Below are 13,495 nucleotides of genomic sequence, written 5' to 3'. Positions count from 1 at the left end.
GACTGCGGCCCAATCATTACAGTATCGCTGTGTGTGTCTGATGTGCACACGACAGTGTGCATGCTGCAAGTGTGGAGATCAGAGGACATCTTTGGGGAGCCTGTTCTCTCTTTCCACCTTCACCCGGGTTACAGGGCTCAAACTCAAGTCACTGGGCATGTGCAGCAAACCCTTGAGTCTACTGAGCCACCCCACCAGCACTTTAGCATAGGTCTTTTCTGCTGCCGCATGAGTTCATTCCTCTAGTCACAATTTGTAAGGTCGTTTACGAGCTGCCTTTTTTAGGGACAGAAGCAATTCTTGCCCGGAGGAAATTGTAGCACTTCGACAGTGCAGAAAAGATCTACTTTTCTTTCTTTCTGATGTAAGGTGGGAAAAAAAGAGAAAACCAAGGGGACTTGAAAAAGAAGCCTGCCACCCTGGAATCTAGTTCGCCTAGCCTGCTGATGCAGAGTCAAGAGACATAATCATGACTGAGAGCTGGCAGAGACGTGCACTTCCCTTGACACACCTCAGGCAAGGATGTCAAAAGCAACAAATGGCCTGTTCTCACATAGGGCCGGAATGGTGCGGAATGGTCGTGTCCTTGACTGTTACAATAGCAGCACTCTTATCTCATCGCTAAATCTTAACAATGCACCCCATAAAACTGCCTAGCAACTTTATTTACAAAAGAAAATTCTTAGATAAGAAAAAAATAAGTCAATCAGCTCATATGTTTTTCCTTAATATAAAGATTTTACCTAATTTTTAGCTTTGCTTAATCCCTAACCCTTGTTGTAAATTATATTCCATGCGGAGCGCAGTTCGGAAAACCACAAGATTGTATACGTAGCCACTGTAGAGATTCATGCACAATAATCTGGAGACGTCCACGCCTACATCTGTTGTGAACTGTCCCCCTTTTACATGTCTCTGTCCAAGTACCTGGTGAACTTATGACCTTTGTTCCTCTCTGTGTCATTCTAAAATTCATATTTTTATTTTACATATGTTTGAGGGACACCTATGTGCACAGAAGTGCAGGTGCTTGGGGTGGCCAGAAGACAGTCTTGGGCGTCCCGGAACTGGCTGTTGTGAACCACCTGCTATAGGTGCTGGGGTCTCAACTCTGGTCCTCTGAAAGAGTGGCAGGACTTCTGAGCCATCTATTGCTTTTGCTCCTTGAAATGCTTTCCTTGGCATAATCAAGAATCTGGCCTTACCTGAATGGAGGTCTCTTAGGGGAAAGAGAACTCCTCAGACTCCTGATGGCTGCATTGGACTGTCCTGCCCTTCCCCCATCTCTGACATTTCTACATCTCCTGTAAGTTATTAGCTGTGTGATAAACATTTCCTGTATTAACTACACGAATGAATCCATGGCATTCAGAACCCAGTGATCAGTTATTTCCTTGGGATGTATTACAAGTCGTCACACACTAGGAATCACTACTGCTTGCATAAATGAGCCAGCGGAAGGTCTGTTCGCTCTCCGTGACCATCTACAAATTCTGAGGAGTCCATGGAAATCTAGGGGGAATGCAGAGCTCTCGAGGTCAACTCTGCTCGAGCTGCCAGGTAGAGCTGTGTATACAGTTGGTACTCAGTAAGTAATGACTTTCCTCTATTCCACTTTGGACATCCCTCTGTGGCATAAGATTTGAAGTGCTCGATTCTCCTGTCTTTGTCTTGTCGACTCCCCAGGCCTTTGGATAGGTGGCTGGTGTGAGGATGGCAGGAGGAAGCCCAGCAACCCCTCCATGGGAAAGTGGTCCAAAAGGCAGACCAAGGGGTGTTTCTTTAAGAGAACTGCAACCACAAAGATACACGGAAACAAACTGTGTAGATTAGAAACAAATCAAGTTGAAATAATGCATATGTAAAGCCAATTTTCTTTTTCATTATCAACTTAAGCATCCTTTGTCTGAGACAGGGCGAGGCAGGCAGTTTGCTGCCTCTGAGCAGGAAAGAGTGTGAAGGAAACTGAGCTCAATGCTTTAAGCAGTCTCGCCTTCCCTTTTCCCCTTCCCTATTCTACTCCCCTAGGCCCTTTGCCCCCCATTTTGGGGCTAGAATGTCCACTGTTTCCCAGCCAAAATCTTCTCTCAAGAAGGATCTGAAACTCATTTGCATTCAAATACAAATGAAGATTGCAGCTGACAGCGCTACCTCAGATGTTTGCTTTACCTCAAACGTTGCAGCAATATTTCCAACCAGCTTCAGCAAAGAGCAAGATGCCATCTTCAGGAGGATCACACCTGCCCAGCTGGCATTTTAAAGATGGATCCTTGCTGGAAAATCCCTTTACTTGGGATGAAGATAAATCAGCTCTGTTTTCTGAAGGCACAAAGAATACAAAGGGTTAGATTAGAACTCAGACTGTCAGGCATGATGTTGTCATTTCCTTTAAAGAGGTATAGGCCTGCTTGGATCTCCTCACATCATCTGAATTTGAAAATCACACAAAGCATGTCTACGATGGCAACCCAAAATTTCAAGACGACTCTCAGCATTAACTGCCCCCCCACCCCCGAAAATGATTGTTGTATAAAGCTTTGAGGGATCAACTGTGGAGAACAGCAAATGAGAAAATTAGAGAGAGGCTCCTGGCAGTTCATGCCTCGGTTCAAGAGAGTTGGGCTCTATTTGAATCGAATCTCACTTCTCTATAGCCTTATTTGGAAGGGTGAGCATGACTTCCCCACTTTGGGCTGTTCTGTTCTCGCTGTCGGCTGTAACTATTGCAGAGGAGCAAGTCTTTCTGCTCTGAGCCTTTCTGCACGTTGCTGACAGGTTCAGGTTCAGCTTTGTATGGACTAGTGCTGAGAAAGCCTATAGAATCCACACTGTCACCAAGTCTACCAGCGGTATGAGTTACCTTCTTACAAGAATGTATTGCTTTGGTATGAGTTACCTTCTTACAAGAATGTATTGCTTCTCTCCGCGGAAGTTTCCTCCCTGCTGGCTTAGTGTCCCTACAGCTACATAGGCGGCTGGGAAAGAAAAGCCAACAGGTTTCCCGACTGTGGCTCCTGTGTGGTACAATACTGATCTACCAAGAAAGGCCTACACACTAGTGCAACAGCAGTATTGCTGCTTTGCTGGTAACCCATCCCTTCCTGGCTGGATTTGAGGCCTGCTTCATGGGAGGCAATGCACGTCTGGTACTATAAGCCTGGCTGGGGAGGTCATAGCTAGTAGGAGATACTGTACCGCTGACTGTTCTGCAACATTGATTGTAGCCAAACTGCCTCCTAAATATTTATGTTTATAACTAAGACTAGGGCAGCCCCCAGCCTGGGTCCAAGAAGGTAGATAGTTATTTCAGAGATTTAACAACTGGTCAGGGTGCTGAGAGTAAGTGACTATCGAGTATGCAGTCCTAAGCAAGAAATCTGTATCACTCCTTTCAACACTCAGGGAACATCTCAGAACGGGGTGGAAAGATTATAAGTCAAGGACGGGGAACACTTTAAAGACACTTAATTCTGAATACAGCACAACCCCTGTCATCACACACACACAGCAACTATGGCTACCTGAATAAGATCCTCAAAATAAATAAATGGATAAACAAAAGACATAGAGTGGGAGGAGAACGAGTTGAGGAGAAGAAAAAGAGTCATCAAGAGGGCTAAAAGAGTAATGGGGGCTGAATATGGTCACAATACATTCTAAATGTATATGAATTGTTTTTTTAAAAAAGAAAATGTTCAGAATACTATCATTGCATTATCAAATTCCTACCAAAATCTGTGTATCAAGAGATTGTATTACCTTTTAAATAGTAAGATGTCTCTAAATAAAAAATTCAAAGGCAAGCTCTTGATCACAATTTTCAAAGTCCCCATGCGATTTGGGCCAGACTGCTCTTTTGACCTCCATGTCTGACCTTCTCTTAGGCTCACTATGACTTGATGGATCTTAAAAGAACTCCTGCCTCTCTGCTGACCTTGGTCTCCAGGATGCTGCCTCGTGGCTCCCTGATCCCAGAATGTATCTCTCCCAGATGCTTATAAGACTCAAAACATTCCTTCTCCCATTACAGTCTCTAGGGATCATTCATGGTTTTGTGTATTTGATCAGGGTGCTTTTACGGTCTGAAATCTCTTAGCTTGTTTCTTTTCTTACATCTCTGGCATTGGTGAGTACTTGGTTTTCTTGACCACTGTTCACTGTTGTGTCTAGATAGCAGCTGACATGTCATTAGCTTTCAGTCAGCATTTTGCACAAAACCAAGTCATTCCTCTGTTAAAATTCTTTCCAGGCTTTACATCATATTTAAAATCAAGTGCACATTTCTTGATTCCCAAGTGCCTTAATGCACCCACTAAACTATGATCATGTGGTGTCATGATTATAACAATTAGCACAGCCTATTACAGCTGCCTGCATGGGCCTGCTCTCTAACCTTTCATCCTGAACATGAAGTGTGTGGATCAGTATTAATTGGCATCATGTAAGAGGGGTTTTGTTTGTTTTTGTTTTGTTTTTGAAGTCTAGAATATAACACCTGGCACTAGGCTTACTAAGTCACAAGAGTCTGGGATGAATTGAATGCCCACCAGGCCACACCCACACCTCCTAGTTACTAGTAGAATAATATTTGGCCCAATATGTATCAGATGTACTAGTCAACATTCCACTGGAACTCTCACAGATGCCTCAAGTTAATAGTATTAAAGTTTTAACTAGTACTGTTATCCCTCAAAGAATGTTCAAGTCCATTTCCCAAAACAGATCGGCTTCCATGTTTACTGGGATGAACTCTGAAAATGTTCAGCCTAAGAGGAAGAGACTGTAGCACCAACTCTGCAAGAACCTGCTTAACCTATTTAACCCAACAGTGGTGGCGCCCTGACTACCCGGGAAAAGTCCAAACGCACCAAGGACACAGTAATGACAGAATTTGGCCACCGATTCGTCACAGGGAGAGCCAGGGACAACTGCTTGTCTCCTACTTCAGAAATGGGGGTTTAGATGGCATCGTAATCTCTGGAATAGACTGGGCTTGGCTCTCAAGAGAGATGTTGGGGCTCCAAAAGAGATGTAAACCTGGCATATGCTGAGTGTTTACTGAGTTGAGATCCCACCTTGACCATTGTTTCCTCGGCCCATTCACACTTACCGCCTATGGCACCCCAAGCAAGCTGTTTCACTATCTGACCCTCCTCCTTAAACCCCAGCCTCCTCCCCGAGTACGGATTTCAGTCTTAACTGATAACTGGGTTTCCTGTCCCACAGAAAAAGCAGAAGCATTCTAAAGACAATACAGATATGCATGAACCTAAACTTCATTCCCACGCTGAAGGCTGCCCTTCTCTTGATTAGAACTTCTGTGCTAGCTTCCTGTATCCGGCTCCCCTTTGCCGGCTCAGGAACTCCATTCTAACATTCCTGTCGGCTCCTCCTGCGTCCCCAGGCTGTCTGTGTCTGGAGAGGTAGCTGTCAGAAAGTGTGTGAACTTTCTGTTAGAATGCTTCTTTTATCATTCAGGAATAGTAGATCTCTTAGTTATTAACAACAACAACAAACCCTTTGCCCTCTTCTTTGTCTGGTACCCTATTCTTCTGTTCCCATTGACCATAAAGCTTGCTTGCCTGCTTCTTGCTTCCTGCTGGATTTACACCATGCAGGAGACTGAATGCAGAGCCTTGAACATCAATAGCCCTGAATTTCATTCTTTTGAAACAGCATCTTTCTCTGTAGCTCAAGCTGACCTCAGACTTACAGTGTTCTCTATCTACGTCAGCTTTCCTAGTACTGGGATTATACTCGTAAAACACCAAGCCCGGCTGCAAATCTTCTTTGAAAAATTTTAAAATATTGTTAAAATATAATTATGTCATTTCCTCCCTTTCCTTTCTTCCCTCTAACCTCTCCCATGTCCCCTCCCTCTAGCCCTTCCCATGCTTCCTTTTCATCCCTCTCAAATTTATGGCCTCTATTACACACACACACACACACACACAGAGAGAGAGAGAGAGAGAGAGACAGAGAGAGAGAGAGAGACAGAGAGACAGAGAGAGAGAGAGAAATATATAAATAAAATATGACGAGCCAATTTAATGGTGTTTGTACGTGTATGATTTTAGGACTGACCACTTAGTTTTAGATAAGCAGTTTCGGTGCTTATCCCTATGTAAGATATATTTTTCCCTCTCTCATCAGTCATTACTTTCCTGTAGTTTTTTTGTCTAGGGTTGGAGCTCTGAGCTATTTCCCCTTCCATGTTGGCATGTCTTTTGGTGTTGTCATTGTCATTGTTCAGCACTTATTCTGGAGGCCATATTGTTGGGGTATCTCTGGTGAAGCTTCTCCATCTAAGAGGCACAGTCTCGTAGCACACTTCCTGATCCTCTGGCTGTTAAAATCTTCCTGCCCCTCTTCCTTGATGACCCTGGAGTCTTAGGTACAGCAGTTACATTGCAAAAGTATCTCTGGGGCCCGTCCTTGATCTTCATGTTGGTCTTTCTCTCTTGCAGACATCTTTGACTTGTCACTCCAGATTCTTAGACACCATCTGTCTCGGTGTTCCATGTGCAGCTGCCCTGAAATCTTACCCAGAGATACTGTCTCTGATGTCACTTGAATGCTGCCAATTCTCAGACTTCTAGCTCTATCCATTACTTCTTCCCTAAAACCCTACATTCTTCTATCTGTCACTCTTCAGTATCCAATGACCACCATCTCCAAATGACATCTATAGTTTATTCCCAGTAGCTTCTCTTTGGTCATCTCCTCTCTAAAACTGACAACTTCATCTTTGATTTTTATTGATTGATTGATTGATTGATCGATCAATCCACCCTCTCTAATCCTTCACTTCTTAATTCTAATAGGTCTTATGGTTCATATGCTCAATCATAGATTTCATCCTCTCAGTGTTTCACTGCTGCCATCCTGCTTACAACCTTCATCACCTCTGCCTCTGACTGTGTTTGTGGCCTCTAAGTATAAGATGGATCTGCTCCTTACAATGAGTCCATGTTACATTCATGTCCAAAGCTCTAACACTGCCCACAGAGCCCCCAACCCCCAGTTCCCACTGGCAACCTTGCCTCTTGACCTGTTTCCTTTCTCTTCCTTTTTGCTTACTTCATACTGGTGATCTGAAGATTCTTTGTAGATGCCAATGGCAGTCCCACCCTGGGTTTCTTTGTTTCTTGTTGTCTCTGCTACTGCCCATGTTTGGTCCTTGGCTTGCCTAAATGCTTTATCATTTAAAATTCATTACCTGAGTCCCCATAATGAGCACATGTAATTCATGTCTACACTGATCTACAACAATTACTCCATTTTACATAAGAAATGTTCTAATTTTTCAATACCAGTCTTGTCACCTTAACATAAATTCCATGAAGGAAAAAAAAATCAGCCTATCTTGTTTGTCTCTCCAGCACATAATAATGAACACATTCGTTAACTTCCCCCATAATAGAAATCCTCAGAGATAGCACCCATGGGAATTCTTTCGAGAAACACAGTAAGGCCCACAATGGGGCTAGAAATGAAGCACAGTGGAAGAACACTTGAGTACTCCTGTAGTGCAGAAAGGTCCTGGTTTTGATCCCCAGCATTGTCTGTACACAGGTACACACACACACACACACACACGCACACACACACACACACGCACACACGAAGCTAAGAACACATAATACACACAAGAGCCTACTTATATATCATAATTCCTCCCACCACTATAGCAGAGTGCCTCTGGCAACAATGTGCTGGGACTGCTTATCAATTAGATAGCCATTTCCTCCTGTGTGATTAATGAAAATTGAAACCAGATTTTGTCCCAGTTACTAAGACTGAAAGCAAAATCAGCCCAGTACTGTATTCTCTTTGAGTTCCATCTTGGCCTTTTGGAGCTGTGTCTGAAGCAAACACTTTTATAGGCCACATGACACGACACTTCCGTGGAAGTGTTTCCTCTACCAAGATGGCAGAGGCAGACTCAGGATCCAAGAGAATGTTTTCCCTTTGGACTCTGTTGAGGGTCATCCTTTCCCAGTTGAGGAGACCACTCCAACTCCCACTTTCAGGGGGGTGGGCTAACGCGGCTACATAAACGAATTCATGCAGCATTTGTTTTCCAAAGGCCACAGACCTGTGTGGTCTGTGGGAGAAAACTGTGGTCCTGCTTACCGATAAAAAATGACAGAAAGTTTGAACGTCCATAGGCTTGAGCGGCTCTTTTTGTAAGGATCAGCAGATTAGAGTCTTGAAGCACTGAATGCAATTACCTAAACTGTTTGCAGAATGCCTGTGTTCGGCTTTAGCCCTCCCAACCATTCTCTTCCTTTTCTTCCAGCCCTTTTTCATCTGACTGAAGCAGCCTTGCTTTGGCCCTCAGCTCCAGTTCAGCATTGTTCTGTGAGGAGGTGTATTGAGAAGAAGGGCCTTGCTCACAGCCCTTCTCTGAGATAAGTGGCCACAAGTGATTTCTCACATGGAATGCATTTTATCCCTTTGGTCTAGAGAGGAGTTCAAATCACAAGTTTCTTTGTTGACTCTCTGTCTGAGTCACCAACCCACTGTAGAAAGGGGTGTTTAGAGGCTCCAACCATAGCCTGACTATCCTTTTACATCTATTTATTCCTTTACTATCTTGTATGTATTCTTTAGCAGTTTCATGCATCTATACAAAGTGTCTTGACCATATCCACCCCAATACTTGATTTACATACTTAGGTGTCCTGATGTTGGGTGCATAGGTATTTGCAATTGTTGTAACAGTTTGCTAAATTGCACTTTTTGAGCAGTTTATAGTGACCTTCCTTGTCTCGTTTCATGGGCCTTTACTTAAACAACATTATCCTTCACTGCTACTTCTCAATTGCTTACATGTAGTTGATTCTCCTGGATCCCCATGATCCTGGCTGAGGAGACCAGAGAAAGCACAGTTGGTTGTGGAAACAGCTATGCCTAAGCTGTCCCACAGCCAGACACATAGCCCAATAGACCACACTTCTACACCGCAGGGGTGTTCAGTGACTTCTAGCCAGGAGCAGACTAGATCAGATCCTCTCATTCAGGAAGCTTGACGCTGATTTGCAGGCAGACATACAAATGGCGACACAGTCCAGGATCCAAGAGACTCTCATGAAGGAGCCATTGATGGAAGCCAAGAGGTAGGGCAAGTGATGATGAGAGACACTGAGGGGAGCTGAGAGTATCAGCAGTGGCAGTAGAAACGGGTTGTGTTGGCACAGGGGCCTGCTACTGAGAAATAGATAAGACTGTGGCGTCTGCAACAAGAACAAAGCATTTACATCTGAAAGGCTTGGTTCATGCTCATCCAAACCCTCTGCTCTTTTCTATAACATTCTTCTTTCGTCGTAAAATATCATCGGTTAAGAGCCTTGACTACATCAGATATTGCTACCTGTGTTTAACAAATAGATTTATCCGTTTTGTAATCTGGGGTAACTCACTTAATCTCTACAAATATTCATTGTCTTGTTGCCACGTGTGACAGGCAGAATAATGGCCGTAAGTTTGTCCATGTCCTGATTTCTAAAACATGAAAATATGTGACGTGATGTGATGAGATTTTGAAGTTGGAACTAAAGTAGAGACCTGGAGATAGCCTTCTCTACTATTTATGTTAGTCTGGTCTAATTGCATAGGTCCTCAAAATAAGACTGACATTTCCCAGCTGTAGTAAAAAGGAGATATGGCTAGAAAAAGGTGGTGTGAGAGGCAATGTAGAAGCCATGGAGCTGGAGGAAGGTGACACTGAGCCAAGGAATGTGGAAAGGAGGAGGACACAGATTCTCCCCCATCTAGGGAAGAGGAACCCAGCCATGTCAACACCCTAACTCTACTCAGTTAGATCTGTGTTGGACTTCTAACCCTCAGAAACCTAAGATAATGAATACATGTTGGGTTGAGCTTCTGTGTTTGTAGTAACTTGGGATGGCAACATAGAAAACTAAACATGGTAGATCACACTGACTACACATAGGGCAATGGCTAAAGGAACGTATACTCTGGTGTGACATTGATTACAGCACCTCTTTGGGATGACTAAGGCTTTGTCGTTTCGTCATTGAGAGTATGTTATTTGAGAGATAAAACAAATAATGGAAATGTTAAAGAATATGTAATTTATACTAACACACAATCAGTGAGTCCTCGTGCTCTGCTTAGCTGCTGCGGCGTATGAGTCATCTTGGAGGTGGCATTCTGATGTAGAGGTCTCAACTATTACACAAGGGATAACCAAGAGTGATAACAAATCGCTCCTGCTGTCTTCATCTTCTTTGCCACCTCTCAGGTATACATTATGTGCACACAGCATCTAGGCATGGTTCTAATGTATTATATACTTTTGCTACATGTAGTTTTTCTTCTATGTTATAGTTATTTGTGGCTAATGACAGTCACACATAATTACAGGGTACACAGCGGAAGTATGGTACGTATACACCACTGTGTGGAATGATATCAAGCCAGTTACCATATCCGTTACTTTGAATGTTTATTTATTTTTCCTGTCTATGATTTTCTTGTCTTTGGCCAACATCTCTAGGGCTGATAACCACCCTTTGACTTTGTTCCTCGAAACTCAATACATATAAATGATAACAGCCTTTTTGGCCTGCCTTTGGCTTATTTCACCAATCATAATGTTCTCCACCCATATTATCACAAAAGAAAGATCCCTTCTCCTTCTAGGCTGCTTAGCACTCCACAGCACACAGGAACCACTTTTTCCTCCATTGGCTCACCCGCCAATAACTTTTAGGGAGGGCCCATACTGTGGCTATTGTGAATCATATTACATGAATTTGGGAGGACAGATAACTCTTTATCCTAGTAATGTCAAGTCCTTTGGCTGCATAACCAGAAGCAGGTGCACTGACTCTGCATTACCTTTTAAAATAGTTTCCTCTTTTGCTAAAAAAAAAAAAATCAGTCTTTTAAGTATCCTTTGGCTCACCCTGAGGTCTTTTAGGTAACCTAAGTTTTGTGATGTTTCTTGTGGCGGTCCATTTTACAACATATCTCAAGATGATGATGGAGAGCAACATTAAAGGGATACTTCAAAGGGCATTTTAGAGATACCAGCCAGCACAAGCTTCACAGTTGTCCACCAGCCTCACTTATAGCCAGAAAAGCTCTCTAAGGCATATTCCCAGTTGACCCAGAGCAACCGGTGGAAAGACTACTAATCAGAATGAGAAGCACGGTAAAGAGAGCTGGAGAGCTCATTAGTAGGCCCTTGTGAACCACTTAAGAACATGGCTTTGCTGAGCTAAAAATGTAGAGTGTGCTCACAAATACTAGTTTCCCACTCGAGCAAGAATGTCTGAGTCCTTATCAGAGCCAACCATCTTCCGGACTCCAAATGACCTTAACTGCAATTTGGCAGTTGGACAGCACAATGGGTACTTTGCATGACTCAGTTAGAGAATAATGCAAAGCTGTTTCCCATTAAGTCACTTTGATCTACACTGAGCCAAATACCTGGGTCTGTCACCTGATAAGCTACAACCCCAGACAGAAGGAGAAAAGAGAGCAGATTTTTAGAAGTAAAGATCTCAGTATTCTCAACAGTGTTTTTACTTATCCAATATTCACTAGACATCACATATGTATTCCCCAACACATAGGAATTACCAAAGAGCATCCTAACCATCACCCCCCACAACGCCCCTGACAAATAAATCCAGCAGGTCTGCACAGTTCAGCCAGGAGTCTACAACATCCTAGGTGAACTCAGGAAGGTCTCCCAAAGGCTGCAGTGTAAAATGTTTAATTCAGTCAACAAGATGAATCGATAACATTTTCTTGGCCTTAGAAGCCAAGACAACCCAGGAGATAAATGAACCATTGTGACATTTTGTGGGAGGTGAAGTGACAGTGAAGGAGGAGAGGATAATTCCTCAGGGCATGTGATGTTGCAGGGAACTCCATCTTGTCAGAGATGGAAGGAAGAAGGGCTTTCCATGCCATGCTATAACCATGAGAAGTCACAGAATACATGAGAACAGTGTGTTTGTTCCATGTGATGAGAAGGTAACTTGTAACTTGGCCTTGAGAACCTGAGAAGACAACATGGGTCTTGAGTCACTGAGGCATTTCTGTTTTCATTTTGTAGGCAGCAAGAACTTGGTAGAAGTCTTTAAGGAGGGTATGGCAGGAGATCTCTGGAAATATTGAATACTGTGGAGATGCTCCTTCCGTTGATGTCTCCTGAGGGTCTGTTGTCTTTGTCACTTCAAGCTGCAGTGACAACTCAGGCTGGATGGCTTGTAAACATGAGAAATTCACCGTCATGGTAGTCATGGTACTGGCTGATCTTCTTAGACTCCTGCTTCTCACAGGTGATGCTTTCCAGCTGTGTGACCACTTGCGGTAAGGGTCAAGCAAACTCTGTTGGAACTTTTTCATGTGGAAACAATAGCAATCACAGGGGTGGCACCCGTCTGTGTCTTAATTACTTTCCACGACAAACCGTACTTATTAGTATAATCACAACAGAGGGTGCATTTCAGCAATGGAATCTTAGAGAAACACAACTATTCAGTCCATTGTACCTGAAGGCCACATGCCCTTCTCAGTATGGACATTAGAAGATTGCTGTCACAGCTAAGGATTGCTCTGATAGTCCAAGCAATGAAAGCCTAAACTAAGTAGTGAGTGGCAGGGGTGTGTAAGGAGAAACCTGAATGGGTTCATATGGTTTGAGGTTTATTTATTTTTTGACAAAGCAACTGGAGGTAACTTTTATGTATTACTATGAGCATGTATGAACTTATGTTAGGCTTGTGTTGCCCAGCTACTTGGAGTGCAGACGGCCTTTCCTTTCGCTTCCAGGGCTGGGGATTGAACTGGGGGTTGCAGGGGAGGGAGGTAAGGTCTCACAAATGGTAGGCAAGTCCTCCACCACCCAGACTTTTAAAATACAGTATAAGCGTAAAATCTCTCTAGCATCTAAAGGCTCCATCATCTGGATTACCAAGGGGGAAATTAGGAGGAACACCAGTGAAGAGCCAGGGAGTAGGGGCATGGATCCAGACGAAAGGAATGCTGCAAGGAGAAGGCAAAAGGCAAGCAAGAAGCAGCGGTACAGAAAGGGGGATGTGAAAGGAAGGTGAGAAAACCAAAAAAAAAAAAAAAAAGCAAGGAGTGTGCAACAGAGGATGTATACAAGGAGAATGCAGACAAAGAGCTTTGTTCTGGTGACAGGAAAGTGATGAAAAGAAAAGGAGAATGGGTCGGATTCCGTTGAAAGTGCTATTATCTTATTATAAGCCACTCTATGCAAGCCAAACAAAATAAGCAGGTGATGCCAGGATTACTATTTTAAAATACCTCAATTTCAAAGTAGTAATTGCTTTTCGCGGGGTGGCGATGGGGAGTTGGAGGGATGAACATGTCTAATGAAAAGGAGAGAGGAGAAATGGAGAGAAACGTGGGCAAGTATGAGCACAGCACCTAGCAGTCCTTTTCTGGGCCCGGGGTGGCAATCAGGGATGGCAGATTTACATGGCTG

This window comes from Psammomys obesus, unplaced genomic scaffold (assembly GCF_907164565.1).
Source record: "Psammomys obesus unplaced genomic scaffold, mPsaObe1.curated_primary_1811, whole genome shotgun sequence".
Lineage (NCBI taxonomy): Eukaryota > Metazoa > Chordata > Mammalia > Rodentia > Muridae > Psammomys > Psammomys obesus.
The sequence above is the reverse complement of the archived record's forward strand: the minus strand, read 5'-3'. Positions refer to the sequence as shown.